Source organism: Triturus cristatus, chromosome 4_2, assembly GCF_964204655.1.
Source record: "Triturus cristatus chromosome 4_2, aTriCri1.1, whole genome shotgun sequence".
Taxonomy (NCBI): Eukaryota; Metazoa; Chordata; class Amphibia; order Caudata; family Salamandridae; genus Triturus; species Triturus cristatus.
The window spans coordinates 621,329,842-621,351,879 of NC_140586.1; the positions used below are offsets into that span (position 1 = coordinate 621,329,842).

General features: G+C 47.3%; 1 protein-coding gene across 1 annotated transcript in view; it reads left to right on the forward strand.

Annotated features, from left to right (window-relative positions):
• Positions 1-22,038, forward strand: part of LRRC40 (leucine rich repeat containing 40) — a 354,024-nt gene that overhangs the window by 309,948 nt on the left and 22,038 nt on the right. The gene's annotated exons all lie outside the window — the stretch shown is intronic.

The window sequence follows — 22,038 nt, forward strand, 5'->3', positions numbered from 1 at the left end:
ACCTGTGACATTGTATTCTAAGGAAACAAACCACGGTTCAATATTGAGCAGCCTAGGGACACCAACTTACCACACTGCACCGCTTCCGTCGGGCAGTAACCCCCTTCCATACATCACAGGAGCACTACCCAACCACATCGCTTTGTACTGTAGGGATACTAAGTTAGCACACCACACTTCATCTTGGACACCCTGATCCACATCACTGCATTTTACGCATACTCCTTCAGTACAGTGTATTGTATCCGAGGGGACGGTTGGTCCCGTCAAGCGACAGTCACAGCAAGTGCTGCCACAATCAAGCCTTCACAAAGCTTGAGTGCAGAATTACATCAACTGTCGCCATTATCTTTAAGGAGGTGTTCACCTCAGCAGAACTCTGCAGTCTGCTCATTTTCTGCCTACTTATGACAGTCCCTGCTTTGTTCTTGTGCTGGTTCACTATTGAACACTTAAATGTGTCAATCACCTTCTTAAACATCACCTCTAATTAGACAGTATGCATTAATGGGGCAAGTAGAGTAAAGTCCTCTTTAGGAAGACGGATGCATTTCTCCTCATCAAACGTGAAAGTATTTGAAGAACATTCTGGTTTTTTGTGGGTTTAGAGTCCTTTAGAATCTATGCTAACATGTTTAATTGTCAAATTTACAAATCCATGAATCTTTTTATGAATCAGTGAATCTGGGCGCACTCTTCCTTTCAGTTTTCTACGTGTTTCTTGTATAATTATTTAGCACAGTTCATTCATAGAACATAGCTCATTCTGTGTAATAGATGCATTTTACTGTATTTTTAATTATGGGCGATTGTTAAAATTGTGGAGGTAGCAATATATTGTGTTACAACGGGAGTGCAGACGAAATGCATCTCTAGTTCCTTAAATGTGATTTGTAGTCTAGAAAAACACGAGGCTCCAACAGAAGATGCCTGATTTTCAGTTTGAGGCAAACGAGTCCCCTTTCTCAGACTGATCAGCTGAAGCAAACTAATTCAGACATTTGTACATAGTCATTTGTTTATTACCCTGGGTGCAGTTCGCCACGAGTGTGGATCCCTTCACAGTAGTAAATTCCACTTAAGGGGCGGGATGCGAGTGTTTCAAGGTGTGGCTTGCCTTGAAAGTTTGAGAATGCCGTCATCGCATGAAAGCTTGTCAGTATTCACAAACTAGCATCTTACCCGAATGATCGGCCAATGCCCATAATGGGAGCATACTTGGTGCACTTCTCCGTCACAGGACAGGTCCAGGACCTCACATACTAAGGGACATGCCTAGCCATCTGCACACATGCTCAGATTAGCATGCCATGAGGGGCAGGATACCTTCTATACATTCTGTTGGGCAATCGGGGCATGGGAACACACCTTGCAGAGGATAGTCCGCTCTCAAAAGTAACGCTGTGCTGTTTTGCCACTCGTGCCTTTGTGGGCTATTTGCCTTTTAGTAACTTTTGCTATCTAATTATTTTCCTGTTCGAGTGGGTTAATTACTTACAGCCCTAGAATATGGTTTCCATCGAGAGGAAAGCAGTGTTCACTGCATCTCCCTATAATTGATAACTTCCTCCTAGAATTTTTTTATTTCAAGATGCCTCGACAAACATTTTTAATTCGGATTCCATTAGCAATTACACATAGACTCTATCCAATAAAACACAGTATCTAAATAAATGTCATCTTTTTCACTACATTGTACATTTCACATATGAAAAAGACAAATATTTCTTTATGAAGCCAAATAATTCACACTTTCCCTACATTTCCAAACTGTCCCTTTTCTTAGCAAAAACAGATATTCAGAATTTCAAGTCCACGTCATTTTATGTAGCCGCATTGAAGAACAGAGGCTTTACTGATTGTTCTAGTTTAGTAATGAATGATCAGACGAGCAATTGCAACAATGCATATGAACTTCTGATCTACATAAAGGCAATTCTGAATATACAAAAATGGGGCTTAATTTAATTTCTTTCTCAAGACAGGACCTTACCATGTGCATTTCTGCCTACATTTTGGAAGAAAGAATATTGTGTATTGAAAACCAATAAATTAATCCAATCAAATAGTGCAAGTTGAATGAAGCACCTCTGATCCAAATTGATCAATTGGTCAGGCTATACTGTAATCCTGTTAGCCCGTGTTTTGGCTAAAATGTTATATGGGTACAAAATATTAGAGGTTGTTTTGATTCTGCCTCCCACAACCCCATAACACGTATCTATTGTTTCAGTTTTTTAGAGAGCATGGCTAAGTGTAATGTTTCTATATAGAATTTTTTAGACAGCATTTTGTAATTTGTATTATCTAAGAAGAATCGGTCATTCTTTATAACCTGTTTAACCTGTCTTTAAATTGTTTTGCATCCCGTGGCATTGAATTCTTCAAGTCCAGCCAGGATCTTGTAACTAGAAGAAATGTGGAAATCTACATGAAATCCATTTTCTAATGCCCATGCAGATGTGTGTCACTTAATCAAAATATATCAATGTTCTTGCAGCTCCATTTTTTAACAGACTGATTGACACCCAATCATCAAATGAAACTATTACGATTTTGGGGGGGCTCCAGTAAACATTCGTTTTGTTCTACTAATTCAAATGGAAATAGTAATGACTGTTTTGCACACATATCCCTCTCTTGGAGCATGCACCTTACACCTTACTGCACTTTCTGAAAATCATCTTCCTGGCACTTTTTATAGACTAAAAATATCCAGAAAAACCTGTATATTTTATAAAATCAGGCAAATGCTACTTTATTTAATACAAATGAGGGAGAAGGGGCGCATATAGGTCCAGCATACAGGCCCCAATAAATACAATACAATGTAGCACCGAAGGAGTATGCAGTTCCTGTAGGGTGGGGAAAGAAGAGGAGGAGGATAGGTTGATCAACACCCTTACTCAGTAGTAGAGTGTGGGTGTCTCCCAATTTGGGAAGTGCGGCCCTCACACACTCATTTGGTGTCATGCTTCATCATAGGGCTTGCTCCTTGTCAGGCAGGCGCAGCAATGCCTGTCGGGCACCCTATGAGGGGCTCTTTGTCGGGGAGATCTTTTTCCCAAGCTTGTGAGGGGCATAGTGGTGTAGATGTGAGGTGATGTGAGGAGAAATAAAATGAGGCGAGGTGATGCTCCAAAATGAATTTTAATCTGCAAGTGTCCAACCAAATTACTCGGAGAAATTCTACCCCCGAGTGTCTCCCGACTGGATGAAAAAATGAATTGGCTCCTTACATCACCTAAATGCGACAGTAAACCATTTGCTCCTATCATTACTCGAGTGTTATCCAAAAGCAAAAAAGTCTTATTATTCATGCTCCTTAATAATCATGAAACTAAAAATATATGCTGGTGATGGAATTGTACTACACCACCCAGAATGTATTGTGGGGGAAGGGGGAGATCTCCCTAATGTCAGTATACTGAAGCCATTTAAGTTTTAAGTGTGAGCTTTGTAAATGAATATTTGGCCATCCTCTTACTCCTAGTTAGAACATCAAGAACATCACCTCAGTCCCTAAATAGACTAATGAAAACAGCGTGTTATTCAGGTACTAATGTGTGAAGTGTTTTTTGAGTTGCAACGGCAGCAAGGCTTTTTCTGATGTTTCAAACTATCAAACCCAATTTGTGATTCCGTAACATGTTACAGAATTGTAATTTAGGTTTGCAACCAAATACCGATGCGGTATTTGGAAGGGGCGTAGTTAAGATGTCCCTTCCAATTACTGAATCGCAGTGGTATGTATTAGAGAGTGTTTATTAAAATACCCCAAACGAATAATCACCATTAATATGACATTTGACAATAACATAAATTACACACATTCAAAAACTTCATAAAAGCAGCAAAAATTATTATAAAACAAATAGTTGATTTATCCATATCCTTGTCTAAACAATTGGTTGTCATCTGTAAAATGCTTCCTTCTGGTTTAATCAAAACGAAGCCTGTTTATAATTCAAAAAGGACTTACTTTCCAACAGTCCTTAATTCTAAGTCACCCTGTGGCTACAATCCTTATTCTATCGCCATACAAAAGGTTGACTTCACTAATTTTCACACATTTCAGCCTCTTTAGTTTCTTTACAAAGGCCTCATTAGGACAAAACAAGGATTTATGATATGAATGTAAACAAATGCTAATCAGTATCTATTTTAATATATGTATGGTGGGAAGGTAGCGGATGGCAAAAAAACATAAATGCCAAAAATTCAATCCAGCAATTAATAGGGGAAAAACACTTTCAATTTGAGAGAAACCCTAGGGCTTATAATAAACAGAAAGTGACTTAAGACTTGCATTGTTCTGAGCCCATAGAAGAGGTACGGGTATGACCAAAATTCTGTTCACCCATGTTAATACTGACCAGAAGTAGCTTTCACAATTAACTTCTTTGTATCAAGACCCAATTCCTCATGAATGTGAGTGTAGTAAAGTAGGGTCTGCTTCTTATGGTTACCCCCACTTTTTGCTGGATGTAATACTGTTTTTTGGAATAGTCTGACTGGGATCCTGCTAATCAGGACCCCAGTCTATCTGCTTTCCCCCTAAACTGTTATGCTTTGTACTTGGGTACACCCCAGATTGGATACTGGGGTACCCTTGTCAGTCCTTAGTATATGGTACCCATGCACCCAGGGCATAGGTACCCCAGAGGTCTTCCATGGGCTGCAGCATTTATTATGCCACCTATGAGAGACCATTCAAAATGGACCTACAGGCCTGCCATTGCAGCTTGTGTAAGTCTGTGCCTGCACCACTTAATTTAGATAAAAGGTTTACTCTATCTAATGGTCACTGCACGTAAAACCTATAGGAGGCCTTTACAATCCTGAGAGAAGGGTGCTTAGTTCGAAGTGAGAGGGTTCCCCAGTATGAGCAGGACACCCCTGCAGCCTACAGAGTCCATTTTCCCGGGTTGTCTCTGAAGCAGCCATATACTAATATAGAGGGGCATTATGTGAGCGGTCGATGACCATTTCGAAAACGGCTGCAACAAACCCTATCATGTTTGGTGTCAAACATGTTTGAATCGTACCCCCACATAGGTAACCAGTGTGGGAGGTGTGATTCCACCCACCGGGAGAGCCCTCCGTTAAGCTCTCGTTGTTCCCGGTACCAGCCTTTTAGTCCCGGACAGCACAAAATGGTTCCTGCCGATCAGAGACACATTTCTGCCCTCCTACTGCTGAGCCAAGCATGAGCAGGGGAAGACGTAACAATAGGCATCCTGTCACAGAGAGGTGTGACCACCTCCCAGAAAGCATTTAGTGTATTAGAGCTGAGTGGGTGTACTTGCCAGCTCCTGAGAGCCTTCATGAGGGGCACATTTGGTGTCCCTGTGCATAGTCCAGTTCAAACCAGTCCTTGGAGCCATTGGCTCCCACTCTGGCACGAAACTGGACAAAGGACATGGGAGTAACCTCCCCCTGTCCAGACCCTCCCCTGGGAGGGTCCCCTGAATCTTCCCAACCCTTTCCTTAGGGTACTCAAGGGCTTACCTGGCTGTAGGTCCCTAGATTCGTCGTGGACAAGATTCAGAACTAAAACCACTGCACTTCGACCGTCTGGGCCTGACTTCGTCTCCTTTTAGTCTGCTGTCTCGTCTGTGCCCGTGCACCATACAGGATCTGTGTAGGGCCTGTGGAGCATCCAAGACACCTGAAATAATCTCCCTTGGAGTGAAGGAGTCACTCCTCTGCATTCGCAGTCACCGCAACACTGCTGACCTGTCTGCGGATACCGAGCTCCTACGGACTCCGAAGGGATCAACAACACATGAGGTGGGTTTCTACGTCCCTCGAGGCTCGAGCTTCCCTCTCTCCCAGTTTGAGGTCAGATCCCTCATGGGGGCTGCAATACTCCTGTGCACCGCATACTTTTGCAAGTGCAAATGCTTGTTGGCAATTCTGCAGCAAGTGCATCGGGCTCCAAGTAGCCCCAACCTTTGGCGACTTCTCCTGCAAAGATCTTCTACCGCATCGTGTGCTCAGTGGCCTGTTGTTTTGTAAAGCTGCCCGAGGTGCTCCTGCGACCCCAGTCTCCTCGACCAGTGGGTTCTGCAGAGGGTCACTTACGACTTCTTTGGCCTCCCCCGATTGCTCTGGTCTTGCCCTGACTCCCCTGCTTTTTGCGAGTCTCCTGGACCGTGCTGGTCCTCTTCCTGCAACTTCTTGACTTCCTGCGTGGGTTGCTTTTGCAAAGGCTTGTTGGTGCTCCTTTCAGACACGACCCCTCACCACTCACCATCCTTCGTGGGACAGCTCGTATCTGGCTACTGGTCGTCCTCTGCGTCGCCTGATCTCCACAGCTGCAGAGTCAAGGTCATCGACATCTATCCTGTAGACCCCAACATCGGTGGGCATTCGTCTACCGAGCCCCTGGTCACTCTCAAGTGACCCAGACTCTGTCCCCTCTGCTTTCAGTTACTCTTAAATCAAGAATCCACGTTTAGATTCCCACGGACTCTTTCTCCTCTTCCAGCATCAGCACTTTCCTGAATTCCTCCATTGGGTTCGACAGCGTTTCCGACGCCACTTCACACATATGCAACCGGCTTCCCTGGGATAGGCAACTAGGGTACCCCAGTATGCACGGGTGGGGTGGCTCTCCAACCTTCTGTCTTCCACGGGGTTTCTTCAGCGTCCACTGGGAGGGGTCCTTAAACTTTAAAAATCCAACCGTGACTTACATGTAGAGTTGTACGGATCCCTCGGTCTTGTTCTCACATTGCTCGCGCCCTCCGTGGGTTACCTGTCTACTTACCTTGGGTGGTTGCTTGGGTCCCCAGCGATTCTATAATCTCTCGACATTGTCCTGACTCGAGCCGTGGTTCTTATACCACTTTCTTAGTATATGGTTTGGCCCTCCCCATCTCCCCCCCCCCCCCCTCCCCCCCTGGTACACTGTGTATGAGTGCTATTTACTGTGATGTCTTTGCTATAGTATTGTGTGCTTTGTGTATATATCCGTGTGGGAGATACTGGAACGTACTAGAGCGTATTATATAATAAATAAAAAATATATATAAATACCTTGTGTGGTTCTCTTTCATTTAATCTATACTATAAAGTTACATTCTGGTAAAACAAGCTGCTTTACACTGCTTCAAGACTAAGCCTGAAGGCTGCTCTTTACAGCTACCACTTGGATAGCGTTCTAAGGTTGTCTGAGACCTCTTAAATCACCATAAGGGTTGTCTGTACTGGTGCAAGGTGCCCACTTACTAGTGGACATCATATACCAGGCCAGCTTCTCACAGTGAGGGAAAGTGCAATCGTCCCTATTTAGCCACATGCAGAAATATATTAAAGACTTCCAGAATGCATTTGACTGCCTGGCCACAACTTGCATATGCCCTCTCTGTAAGGTGTGTAACACAAGACCCCATGCATATGAGGAAGGGTGAAATAGTCCCTTGTGAGACCTTCCAGAAATATGTGAAAGACTTACAAAACACACTTTACTGTGCTGGCAAACAACTGTGCATGCCATCTGTGTAAGGTGCCTGGACAAAAGAGCAGGCATACTAATGAGCTGTCTTGTAGGTCAAAACTGCATCTAGGAAAAAGGAAAAGATCGGCGCCCTCCAATAATTGACTTAACCCGAATGGGGGTTCAGCGAAGAATGAATTTCCTCTCTTAGATGGAGAAGGGCACTGCTCCTCCAAAACCTGTCTGGTGCCCCAACCACTAGAAAGAATCCCACACCAGATGGGATCCTCGCTTACGTAAGCAGTGTTTCACACCAAAGCTGCCCAGCCTGAAGGACCGATGCATGTGGATGCCATCTTCCACCACCTATATAAGAAGCTGAAGAAGATTCTGCCATCTTGAAAGAATGTGGAAAGGGGAAAAACAAAATAATTCTGTAAAGTACTGCATGTTTTTCTGACCGGGATGCAAATACTGGACCCCCAAGTTGAACCTCTCTCCAAAGTAACAATGTATATAATTTTTGGTGGAGAAATTAGAGCAAGCCATGCCTAGTATCTTGTAGTGGTACATGCGAGGTAAGGGGGCAAAAACACTATGTCCATCCGGAAACCCTTTCAAATAAAGAAGGAAATAAAAAAATGTATGAAGTCCCCCAACATTCTTTACATATATAGGTCAGAGCATTATAGCTAAATAAATCCCCTGTGGTCTCATATGTCCAGAGAACACTGTTCCAGATGTCTGGTACCATGTAGGTGCTGTTTTGCAAACCTAAGCCATGCATCAATGTTCTTTTTGGAGAATTTGAATTTTTTCCTGGCTTCCCCTTAACTACATTCATACTTGTTCAGTGTTTTCCCAAGGCCTGTCTATCCCTGGATGTAGAATTGTTGTTCTTTGCAATCCCAGAACATCATATGATCTTGGAGGGAATTTGATAGGATGTCCACTCCTGGATAAATTGGCAACTGACTTGAATGTTCTCCATTTTTTCACAGTGGAATGATGAACTGTTTATTTTTGGGAAATTACTTCATAACCCTTCATGGATGACAAGGCCATAATTATTTCTGTAACTCTGTTGCTGGTCTTTTTGTCACCTATTCATGATGTGTTAACACAAATACTCAATACTGAATACTGAAGTATTTGTAAAGCGCTCGAATGCCGAGGCGTCTTGGCGCTATAGTGACAGTGGAAAGCAGATCTTAGTGTGAGGAGAAAAGCCAGGTTTTTAGTGCCTTTCTAAAACATTGTTTGGATTTTTGTGAGCGCAAGTCAGAGGGCAGAGAGTTCAATAGTTCAATAGTCTAGAGGCTTGGTACGAGAAGGACCTGCCGCCCCATCGCATTCTTCTTATTCTTGGCTGGCATATCAGATCATGATTGGCTGATCTTAATGTACGCGATGGCACATAGCGAGGGAGAAGTTTGGACAAGTCGTCTGGTCCCATACCGTACAAGGCTTTATGGACCAGACAGAGGGCCTTAAACTGTATTCTGGCTCTAACTGGGAGCCAGTGAAGTTCCTTGATGGCTTTGGACGTTGGGTGACGGTAGGGTAGATTTAACAGAACCCTAGCTGCGGCATTTTGAATTGCCTGAAGTTTGTTAATTTGTTTTTCACCTGTGCCCAAGTAGAGTGAGTTGCAATAGTCCACTCGGGACATTATCAGGGCACCCATTACAGTTTTTTTTAGCGTTGGAGGGATATAGGGTAGGATTTTCCTAAGAACCTTGATGGTATAAAAACAGGTGGAAGTAACCTGGTTAATCTGCGCTACAGGAAAGATCTTTATCCACCAAGAAGCCAACATTTCTGACCTTGTCTACAGGACTAGAACAGATGCCTGCCTCCGGAGGCCACCAAAGGTTGTTCCAGACAGACAATTTCTGACCGAATTCGATTATCTCGGTTTTGTCCGTATTTAATTTAAAAAAGTTACAGCTCATCCAATTTTTTACATCAAGAAGGCAGTTTTTAAAACGCTCTGCCGTGGCTTCAATGGTCTGGGATACTGACACTATAATTTGAGTGTCATCGGCATAAGACACTAATTGTAGGCCATGAGATTGAATTAAGGCAGCTAAGGGAGTAACATATAAGTTAAATAGGGTGGGCGACAACGCTGAGCCCTGAGGGACCCCGCCTGGGAGGGAGAATTCATCAGATTGAAGACCTTCCCAGTGTACTTGTTGGATTCGAGAATCCAAGAAGGATTTTAGCAAAGTTAGTGCAGTACCAGTAAAGCCTAGAGTTTTTAGTCTGTTTAATAGGATCGAATGGTTCACGGTATCGAACGCCGCCGTAAGATCTAATAAGATCAGAGCCGTTCTACCACCCTCGTCCATTTTCATTCGAATGTTTTCAGTTGCCATGATCAGGGCGGACTCTGTTGAATGAAAGGGGCGAAAGCCATGCTGAGAGGGGTCTAGGAGCTTGTTGTGGTCAACATACCTCATCATTTCTTGGTTTATGGCTTTTTCGAGAATTTTAGCTGGCAAGGGTAGGCAGGATATTGGTCGGTAGTGCTTGAGCACCGTTGGATCTAACGTATCCTTCTTGAGGATCGGTCGAATGAAGGCTTTTTTCCAGCAGCTAGGGAAGTCACCGGACGTGATAATATTATTTAGCAGAGGGGTCAGGACAACTGCCACCGTCTGTGGAATCATGTGTAAAATGCGTGGCGGACATGGATCTAATGGGGACCCTGACTTCATCTGTACAATTAGGTCTGCCACCTGTATCTCCTCTAACAACGGGAAGCAGGCATAGCTAGACCCCGTCAGGGGGGCTGTGTCATTGTGATCATTGGGCAAAGTTAGTGCAGATGAACTAAGATCATCGTACACATTCTGAACCTTTTGCTGAAAAAAGGTTGCAATATTAGTCACAAGGTTCTGATCAGGGCTGAAAACAGTATCGCGGGGGCTCTTAGTCAAATGAGTGACAGTTTTGAATAACTCTCTGGTAGTATTAGAGGCAGCCTGAATTTTATGTGTGAAATATGCTGATTTGGCCTGATCTACCGCTGTCTTGTACTCCTGTAGGGTTTTGTTATATACTGATTTATTTAGAGCACTATAATCCGAACGCCACAACCGCTCAAGTCGTCGACATTCCATTTTTATGTGCTTCACCTCTGCGGAATACCACAGCGCAGTTACAGATCGCCTTCTAGCTTTTTTTATTTCGACAGGTGCCGATACTGAATTGACTGTTTTTCTAATTTTATGTGCAGGTGGTAGCACTTTCTGATAATCAACTAATCTTGTGACCTGCATATCATCACCTGATTCTAGTTTCTTAGTTGATGTGGAAGCAGTAATGGCACATTTACTTTCTCATACAAGGCTTCTGAAAGTTTACTGATGTTTTTGTATATTATGTGATAAATTCTGATATGTCTTTCTGCAGATTTCTCATCTTATAACTTAACCTTCCAGGCTTCAGACTAGTTGTGAAAAGCTTTCCGCCAGCAGTATGTCTTCAGAATCACTAGAAGGTGCAATGCGGCTTCAGCTGCAACTCCATGCCGGCTGTAACACCAGAGTATTTTGTACAACAGTAGGCATAAGTTAGAGTTTTTTGCGCCTTACTCATGTGGTCTGGGGCTATTTCTTGTTGTTTCACAGATTAAATTCCTCAGCCTTTCAACAGCAACTAGCTTAAATGTCTCCTCCAAAAATATCAAATTTTAAACAATATCATAAGATGTCCTTATCAGACCCTCAGGGTAGTTGCATATGCTGTCTGGGTTCATAAAGTAATGCTGCTCACTACTGTGCCTCTGGACCTGAAAGCCATCCAGGAGTGGCTGTTCATGCTCTTTTAGGCCAAGGCCATCCGGAATATACAAATGGGTTCCTGTTTGCCCAACTAAGTCCCATAAAAAAAATGTAAACCACCACCAGAAAGAAAAGTCCTTTTCTTCCTCGGGGAACTGATCCTGCTGCCAATACCTTTTGGAATATTAACACTGTTCCCCTACACCAGACTCTTTGTCAATGTCTGGTAAGATTCCAGCATCAGTTTCTGACCATGGACAGGTTGAGGCCTTCCGGCTGGCAATGGTAAACTTTTTCATGATCGCTCCCGTATCGTCTCAGCCAATCATAAATTAACTTGAGCCTGCAGGCATAACTATTTTGGTCCCGATGTCCTGTCGCATTCTATCTCCATGGCTTCAGGTCCTGGTACCCAAGAAGAAGTTTAAGCTTGCAAACGCGCTGTCCCCCTGTTTGGTCCGAACCTCTTTCAGCGGCAATACAGACTAAACCTTTGAAGTCAGAGGAACTTATCAGTATGGCAAAAGAGAATATTCAGGTAAATTTCAATGGCACATCTTTGGCGGAGCAACTTCCTAGGGCTCAGAGGTTCGCTGAAAGAGTTTTTGCCATGACTCTGATGCCCTCAATATGCCTTAAAAGGTTACTGGCCGAATTGAAAACAAAGATTCAGAAGCTGTTAATCTCCTTCACTACTAGACTCCGTGATGCTGGCCTGTATCTTATTTATTTAGCGATTTATAGAGCGCGCAAATACCCGAGGGTGTCCCGGCGCTACGGACTGCAGAGAGTAGAAGTTTAGTGGGGTGCTCATTGGTTGAAAAGCCAGGTTTTTATAAGTTTCCTGAAGGCAGGTAGCGTTGGGCAAGTTTTAATGCGAAGGGGGAGGGAATTCCACAGTTTGGAAGTGGCAATTGTGAATATCTTGTCACCCCAGGATGCCTTATAAGTGCGGGGAACCCTCAGCATGTTGGCGGTGGAGGAGCGTAAGGTTCGATTAGGCACATGGGCACAAAAGGCTTTTTTTTAGAAAGTCTGGTCCAGTGTTGTGGATGGCCTTGAAGGCAATGCAGAGGGCCTTAAATTTGATGCGGCTTGTTATTGGTAGCCAGTGCAGACTCCGGACCACCGGGGAAATTGAGTTGCGTTTGGGGGTGCCTGTTATTAATCTGGCGGCGGCGTTCTGCACCATCTGTAATTTGTTGGTAATCTTTTGTTGGGCATTAATGAGCAGCCCATTGCAGTAGTCAATTTTCGACATTACAAGCGTGCTGACCAGAGTTTTTCCTGCATTTGGGGGGAGGAACGGTAAAAGTTTTTTGATCATTCTGAGAGTGCAAAAAGATGATGAGACAATGGCGTTTGTATGGGCTGAGAAGGTTAGTTTGTCATCAAATATGACCCCTAGGTTTCTAGCTTTAGGTACAGGGAGGGGTGGAGGTCCTAAGGTGGTCGGCCACCAAGTAGGGGACCATGCTGGATGTAGGTTGCCGAAGATCACGATGTGTCACAAGTCAGGCCTTACCCGTATAGCCCTCCATCCAAAGAGGTTTATTCATTAAACAATGCAGTATGAAAAGTAGCAGAAGCCCTGAAACTGACCTTGCCTTTGAATTTTTATTCTCTCACTCTTCCCTGGAAAGTTTGGAGGTCCAAGCTTCTTCTGTGTAGCACAACCTGAATGCATGTTCGACTCTTCCTCCTGTAAGAGAGTCAAAGAAACCTGACTATGAGCTGAAGAGTTTTCCCTTCAGATAGATTTGCCTTCTGCACTGTAAAGGCAACCTGCCTTCTTGATCAATATGTTTAGACCCTGTGGGAATAATAAAAACTCAGTGATCAGTTTACTTCCACAGTTCTTTATGGAGGCATTTGCATACGTTTGCTAAGCACTAGTGTCTCCTGTCTCAGGCAAGCTGTGAAGGGCACTTTGCCTGAACTATGATGCAAGATTTCCTTGGTTTTTTTAAATTTATTTTTTTATCCTTTTTAAATCTTCAAAACATGAGAATACAGTACACTTATGTTAGACCTGTAAGCTGTAGGGCGGTTGCCCCCAAACATTTTGTCTTTCTCTTCCATGTTTGCTGATTTTGTTTTTGCTGGTCTTAGGACTCTGTGTACTTCACCACTATTAACCAGTGCTAAGCAGTGCTAAAGTGCATGTACTCAATCCTTAAAACATGTTAACATTGGCTTATCCCCAAATTGGCATATTTAATTTACTTATATGTAGCTGATCAAGTGGTACTACATGTATTCAGGGCCTGTAAATGAAGTGCTCTTAGTGGACCTGCGCAAAAACCAAAGAAAATGATGGACGGAGTGTTGAACATTGCAAGCACTCACCCCCAGTCAACTGATCTGGGTTTAATCCATCACCGTTCTTTAGCCCACTCTGCCACCCCAGTTCAGACATGGCCATATGCAAATCAGTCTGACCCTGTGCCTCACGGGAACAGTCCAGCCCGAACTGCCAAGCCATGTCTTCCCTGGACTGGAAACAAGCTTCCCAGGACCGGTTTCTGGCATTTCAGCCGTCTTCAGCCAGGCTTGCTTGAATCCAGTGGCAAAGTGAGCAAGGAACTCACGTCTGAGCATACCCTGCCAACTTATGGCGAACAAAGCAAAAACCAAAGAAAATGATGGACTGAGTGTTGAACATTGCAAGCACTCACCCCCAGTCAACTGATCTGGGTTTAATCCATCACCGTTCTTTAGCCCACTCTGCCACCCCAGTTCAGACATGGCAAATGCAAATCAGTCTGACCCTGTGCCTCACGGGAACAGTCCAGCCCGAACTGCCAAGCCATGTCTTTCCTGGACTGGAAACAAGCTTCCTAGGACCGGTTTCTGCCATTTCAGCCGTCTTCAGCCAGGCTTGCTTGAATCCAGTGGCAAAGTGAGCAAGGGACTCACGTCTGAGCATACCCTGCCAACTTATGGCGAACAAAGCGGTACAAAAGGGGGTGGTGACTGGATGTGAGTGTTTGATTGGGTTCGAGGCATGTGGGCTGCTGAATTCATATCTGTGCATAGATCGCCGCCTAGTGTTGGGTCCAGATGTTTGCACGTTGTTGTCCTGGAAGAGTCTTCGAAGTATCCTGAGATAGGTGACTCCTCCCCTGGACCACAGTGCGCATGGGCATCCTCTCCATCCTCAGATTGTTTTTTTCCGCCATTGGGTTTGGATGTGCTTATCTTAGCTCAAGTTAGGAAAATTTAGTTTAAGGCCAAAAGGCCTTTAGTTTTCGTCGGTACTGTTTCCGCTCGGCATCGACAGCTTTCTTGCTTAGTTCAGCAAACTTCTTCAAGTTTTTCGGATCCGTTTAATCCGACCATCGACCTTACATCGACGATGGAATCGAGGACCCCATTCAAACGGTGTCCTGTTTGCCACGCCAAATATCCACATATCGACGTCCACCCGGTGTGCAACAAATGCCTCTCGCCGGATCACGACAAATCGAAATGTATGGCCTGTGCTCGATTCCGATCCAAGAAGACTCTCCGGAATCGACGGGCAGCGAGATTAGAAGCGCAGCAATCGGCACCGGCCCCGGCCAACATCTTCAGCACCGAGGACGAGGATGTTGAAAGCGTGGAAGACATGAACTACAGCCCTGCTTCCGAACACGATTCCCGATCGGAAGACGCCGAGGAAGCGCTTTTTCACAGGGAAGAAGCCGACGATGAGGTAGGAGACTACGATGAGGCCTTTGGGGCCGAAGAAGATAGCTCTGGTGAAGAGCAGGGCCTACCCGTCGAAACGGAGGCTATCAAAGTGCGTCATTCTACGGCTCCGGTCGAGGGATCGCCTCCGGGCCTTACCCGAGATCAATCCCGCAGTTCTTCGGCCCCGCCTCGAACATCCAGCAAGAGCCATTATTACCCAAAAAGACTGGTTTCCCTTCAACGAAACCGAAACCAATCGTCGCACCGGTTCCACAGAAACCGAAAGTGAAACTAGCAGTGGTTGGCTCGAAGCCCTCAAAGACCTCCACTCCTTCGACGCCAGCCCAGACCATCGGCTCCGAACGCACTAAAATGTATTTCGGCGCCGAACTCGCTGCAGCGGATGTCGGTACCGACCCGAAAAAGAAGGCCATCGGTACCTCAAAAGCGCCTCGGCCCCCGGCACCGAAGCAATCGGCCACGACCACCAAAGTTAAAATGGCCGCTCCGTCGGAGTCCACTTCGAAGGCAGCGACTAGGGTCAAGTCATCGACTCCGTCGACCGCTACTACCTCTCCTCGAATCGATGACCCTGTGGCCCCGAGGCAGTCCACGCCTACCTCTGCAGAACCACTCGGCACCAAAGAACCTTCGGCGTTCTCGGTGCGACAAGTTGCGGCGTCATTGCAACGCATCAGAGAACAGGCAGCCCTCCAGTCCACGTCGGGCCCCGACCCGAAAAAGGCTCCAAAGGCACCTTCGGCACCAACCAACATCACTTTTGGTTTGCCGCCGTCCACGGCGCCAAAGATGTTCGAGATCCGAACACGTGTCTGCCAGACAAGGTCCCCATCTACTGGACACTCTCCTACTGAGCCTTCACCGTCCCAATTCATTGACGCCGACACCGGCAGACTCATGCTCCGAAAACGGAAGGTCACACCGTAGCAGACCTTGGACTCTTACAGAATCCCTCTAAAGCAGAAACTGCCAGCAGAATCGGAACCGGTTCTATACGAACGCCTGCATACCTCCTATCTGGATCCCCAGTCCTTTTCTCCGACGCCCTCCGACACGGACACAATGGAGGATTACATGGGTGATGATACCACCTACCCTAGGGATATAGATCCTGAGGAGCAGCAGGACCCAGATCAAGCTTGGAATGACCCTGCAGACCCGGGTGCCACAACAAATACCCAGGACACGCAGCTTTACGGTGCAAAGACATCTCCCACAGAGGACACTGCTGCCTTCAATGCCCTCATAGAACGTGCTGCAGCCAATCATGGAGTGCAACTCCACTCTGACACAGTTGAGGACGACTTCTTGGTGGACACTTTCGCCTCCTCTGAGAGGACTATCAAAACTCTGCCCATGTTGAAAGGTGTTCTCAAGCCAGCAAAGGAGATTTTCAAAGAAACAACCAGGGCACGGGTGCTGAACCCCAGGATTGAAAAAAAATACAAACCTGCGCCCGGGGACCCTATGTACATTAGAGGTCAGTTACCTCTGGACTCCATGGTGGTTGCTAACGCTCGCAAACGAGCGCACTCGCAAACAACTGGTGATGCTCCTCCCCCAGACAAAGAGTCCAAGGTGCTGGAGACCTCCGGCAAGAGGATTGCAGCTCAAGCAGCAAACATCTGGCGCATTGCCAATACACAGGCCCTCCTGGCTCGCTACGATCGTTCACACTACGACACGCTAGAGTCACTACTCCAACATCTGCCAGACGAGTACAAAGAGGCAGCGGAGCTCCTCATCAGAGAGGGACAACTTCTTACAAACGCATCCATTAAGTGCGCACTAGATGCTGCCGACACAGCTGCGAGGGCGATAAACACCAGCGTCATGTTACGCCGACACGCTTGGTTAAGAATCTCCGGATTCAAACCTGAGATTCAAAACAACATCCTAAATCAGCCTGTCAACCCCGACTACTTATTCGGACCAGAAGTTGACACCACTTTAGAAAAGATAAAAAAAAGGACACTGACACTGCGAAGTCAATGGAGGCTCTGCAAATGCAGACATTTCGTAGTGGCTCCTTTCGTCGCCCCGGGAATAGGGGGGCAGCTAGAGGACAGGGGTCACAGCAGACATACAATAAAGGGGGCACACAGAGTACCTACGATAAAAACAACAGAGGTGAATATCGTGGCTCCAGCACCAAGGGCAGAGGACACGGTTACGGCAACACCAGGTCCTCACCCAAGAACAAACAGTGACGCCCTCTCCCTTCCCCCCGACCACATAACACCTGTCGGGGGGAGACTCCAGCGGTTCCTGTCCACGTGGAATACCATCACCACGGACAGGTGGGTCAGGGATATTATCCAGCACGGTTACTGTCTCGAATTAACCTCCCCTCCACCCACAATACCGCCAAAGCACCGTCCTATGTCCGCAGAGCACTTAGCATTATTGCAGCAGGAAGTGCTAAGTATGCTGCAAAAAGGTGCAATAGAGGTTGTGCCCTTCAACCAGCAGGGGACAGGGGTGTACTCTCTGTACTTCCTAATCCCCAAAAAGGACGGGTCGCTCAGACCTATACTAGACCTGAGACCCCTCAACCACTACATTCTCTCAGAGCATTTCCATATGCTCACCCTACAACAGGTTCTCCCGCTGCTCAGCCAGGGAGACTTCCTAGCCACACTAGACCTCAAAGATGCGTACTTCCACATACCCATACACTCGTCACACAGGAAATATCTCAGGTTCACTATTCAGGGGCAGCAGTACCAATTCAAAGTCCTCCCCTTCGGTGTGACAACAGCACCCAAAGTTTTCACCAAGTGCCTAGCTACAGTGGCTGCACATCTCCGGAGACAACACATTCACGTCTACCCTTACCTGGACGACTGGCTTGTTCAGGCAAAGTCAGCCCAGCAATGTGCCAGCCACATGTCCCTCACCATTCACCTTCTTCACAGTCTGGGATTCTCACTAAATTACCCAAAATCACATCTCCAACCCGCACACGTACAACAGTACCTGGGTGCGACCATAGACACTCTGGCAGCCACAGCTCAGCCAAATTTAGTGAGGATCAACAGCATGCAAATGCTGATCTCAAAGTTCAAACCTCAACACTCCCTTCCTGCGCGAGTGTTCATGCAGTTGATAGGCATGATGGCCTCCTGCATTTTCATAGTCCCACACGCGAGACTACATATGCGCCCGCTTCAGGAGTGCTTGGCACGTCAATGGAATCAGGCTCACGGGCAATTAAAAGACCTAGTGTTGGTGAGCGTTCGGGCATACAACTCTCTGCATTGGTGGAATCCACAAAACCTTTGCAAGGGCCGACCATTCCAAGAGCCTGTTCCACAAATAATACTGACGGCGGACGCGTCTCTCCAGGGATGGGGAGCTCATGTACTCAATTACACAGTGCAGGGACTATGGACAATACAACAAAAGAAGATGCACATCAACCTACTGGAACTGATGGCAATCTTCCTGGCAATGAAGGCATTCAAAGTACACTTGTGCAACAAAGTCGTGTTGATCCGGACGGACAACATGACTGCCATGTACTACATACAGAAGCAGGGAGGAACACACTCTCCACAGTTGTCTCATCTGACTCAGAGCATGTGGAAGTGGGCCATTCAGAGGAACATATTCCTCATGGCGGAACACCTCCCCGGCAAGGACAACCAGATTGCGGATCTGCTCAGCTGGCACAGCCACCAGATGCACGAGTGGGAGCTACACCCGTCAGTACTCCAACCGTACTTCCAACAGTGGGGTCATCCAGAGATAGACCTATTCGCCACAAACGAAAACGCAAAATGCCGAAGCTTTGCCGGCAGGTTCCCACATCCACAGTCGCAGGGCAATGCGATATGGATGAACTGGTCCGGCAGATTTGCGTACGCTTTTCCCCCAGCGCCATTAATACCGCTGGTGGCACGCAAACTGCGACAGCACTCACTGACACTCATCCTAGTTGCTCCCACATGGGCGCGTGTAACGCCCTGAACGTCTCAGGATCGTTTAACAGACACGATAATGAGAACGCAACCACTTGTGAAGGTTTAGTTATTTTAATGAAGGCAAAAATAATACAAGGAATAAACAAAGGTTATAGTCACTGGAATCCTCCAGGCTAAGTACGTTACCAGCCCACAGCACGGATGGTCCTAACCGTCCTCTGCATATACGCCGATCCCGGCGTATGCCAACAGAGGGCAGAAATGAAATGGCCGACAATGCCAATCGGTAGGCTGTGAGGGGCACGAAGAGTGTTGGGGAGAATCGAGGAGTCAGGGAAACACCTGAAGGGAGCAGCCGCTCAACCTCTTCCTCAGACTGCACCGGGACGCGGAGTCACCTCCTGGTGATGCGTCACCGATACCCCAATCACAAGCAAAGAAGACTGAACCGAGAGCAGCCGCCCGATCGATCCCGTGGACTTCCGAGTCTGTAACGCGGCAAACACCTCCTGGTGTGCGTTACAGCTGGCAGTCCCTGTATCTCTGGTCGGGCTGGGAGTTACGACTCCAACCAGCAAAAGCGCCACTGCGCTTTGACTCAGCCGAGTCAAAAAGCGAAGCTCAATGGTTATCCGGTAGAGCTTCCGGGTCCTTCACAGGTGACGATGGGGCAAGACACGGCCCAGGGAGTAACGACTCGACCTACCTCCGTTCTTGCCTTACTGGAGCACCACTCCGGAACACTGCTCTTCACTAAGCAGGTACGTCGGTGTAAACACAATATCCGACAGCGTTGTACCTCCCGGCTCCTCCCTTTATAGGGCGTGTTTTCCTTGAGTTACGTAACAGCTCTCCTGTTTACATAAGGGCGTGTTTTCCTTGAGTTATGTAACAGCTCTCCTGTTTACATAAGGGCGTGTTTTCCTTGAGTTATGTAACAGCTCTCCTGTTTACATAAGGGCGTGTTTTCCTTGAGTTATGTAACAGCTCTCCTGTTTACATAAGGGCGTGTTTTCCTTGAGTTATGTAACAGCTCTCCTGTTTACATAACCTCTCAACCGCTAAGCATCCTGGGAGATGTAGTCCGTTTTCGCTGGTTACCGTTTTCCTCCCCTCGCATGACAGGAATTCTTGACAGTACATCCTCCCTCTCAGCGGCTCCCCACGGGTCCAGCGCTGGCAGGAAAACGCCGATGGAACAAGGAGACCAAGCGCGGAGCATGAACCCCTTCAGCCGGTTCTCATGACTGCTCCTCCGGGCCATAGCCTTTCCACGCAACCAGGTACCACAGCTTCCCCCTGCGCCATTTGGACGCCCGTATGCCCGACACTTCATACTCCACCTCCGACTCCACGCATACCGGCCTAGGTGTCCCAGACGGCTTGGAGGGTGCTGGTTTGAGCAATGATACATGAAAGACAGGGTGTATCCGCAATGACTGGGGCAAGCACACCTTCACGTTCACGGGACCCATACACTTGGTAATTCGATAGGGGCCCATGTACTTGGGATGGAACACACTGTTCTTTCGAAACCTCATGTTTCTTGTGGATATCCAGACGTAGTCTCCAGTGCGGTACAGTGGCCCGGGCCTTCTCTTCCTGTCTGCCGCAGCCTTGTATCTTCTCTTGGCCTCTATTAGGACAGCCCTTGAGCGCATCAACGTGTCTTTTATGTGTGCCACCCTGTCCGCTGTGGCGGGAATCCTGTCCTCTCTGAACGGATGTAGAAATGGCAAGAACCTGGGATGTTGGCCATAGTTGCTATAGAACGGAGATGACTGTGTGGAGCTGTGAGTGGCGTTGTTATAGGCTATCTCTGCAACCCATAGCAAGTCGACCCATTCTTCCCTGCCCTGGTCCACAAAACATCGCAGATACTGTTTGAGCGTTTGGTTCAGGCGCTCGGTTTGGCCGTCCGTTTGAGGGTGGTAGCTGGTGGACAGGGCGGTCTTAACATGCAGCGCAGTGCACCAAGTCTTCCAGAATTGCGCAGTAAACTGCGACCCCCGGTCCGACACGATCACCCCAGGTAATCCATGCAGTCGTACCACATTCTTTAGGAGTAGTGACGCCAATTCCCCGGCCGTAGGGACTCTCTTGCAGGGGATGAAGTGCCCCATTTTCGTCAAGTAATCCACCACCACAAGTATTGCCGTCATCCCCTGGTCTACCGGTAGGCCCACCACGAAGTCCAGTGATATGCTATCCCATGGTCTATCCGGGGTCGGAAGTGGATGTAAGAGCCCTTGGGTTCGGCCATGGTCGGCCTTCATGGTAGCACACGTAGGACACTCCTGTCCCCACCTCCTGACATCCACTCTCATGGTTGGCCACCAGAAATGCCGTCCCATGCTAGCCACCGTTTTTTCAAAGCCCAAATGACCTGCGCATGGAGAGTCATGGCACCAGATGAATGCTTGTTTCCTTAGCCTAGGCGTGGGTATCAATAGGCACCTGCCCTTCAGGGGTATCGCGTCCTTCAGCTGCCATTCTTTGTGACTGAGGAGCCACCTCCGCCATGCGAATGACCTGATCCCTCTCTTTATTCCCCTCAGGAAAGTATCCGGTTGGATAACCCCCAATACCATCCTCGGGGAAATGATGGAATGCTCGGTCGCAGGCAATGGTTCCTTAACTGCAGATTGACGGGACAGGGCGTCCGCCTTCCGGTTTTCCGTCCCCGGCCGATATGTGATGCGGAAGTTGAACCCCGCAAAGAAGATCATCCACCGCAGCTGTCTGGGAGAAAGGTGTCTTGTGGCCGTCATGAACTGTAGGTTCCGATGGTCCGTGTACACCGATACCACATGTCTTGCCCCCATCAACCAATGCCTCCATTCGGTGAAGGCATCCTTGATTGCGAGAAGCTCCTTCTCCACAATATGGTAGTTGCGTTCGGCGTCGTTGAGTTTGCGGGACATGTACGCAACGGGATGAAGCACCCCTGTGTCGTGGTTGCGTTGGGACAAGATAGCCCCCAGCGCCACATCCGATGCGTCCGCTTCCACCACGTAGGGGAGATCCGGATCGGGGTGAGCCAACACCGGCGCCTTACCAAAGGGGCTTTTCAGGGCCTCAAAGGCTGTGTTCGCTTCAGGGGACCAGACCAACTCCTTGGACTTCCTCAGTAGCTGTGTGATTGGGGCCACCAATCCTGAAAATCCATCTATAAACCGCC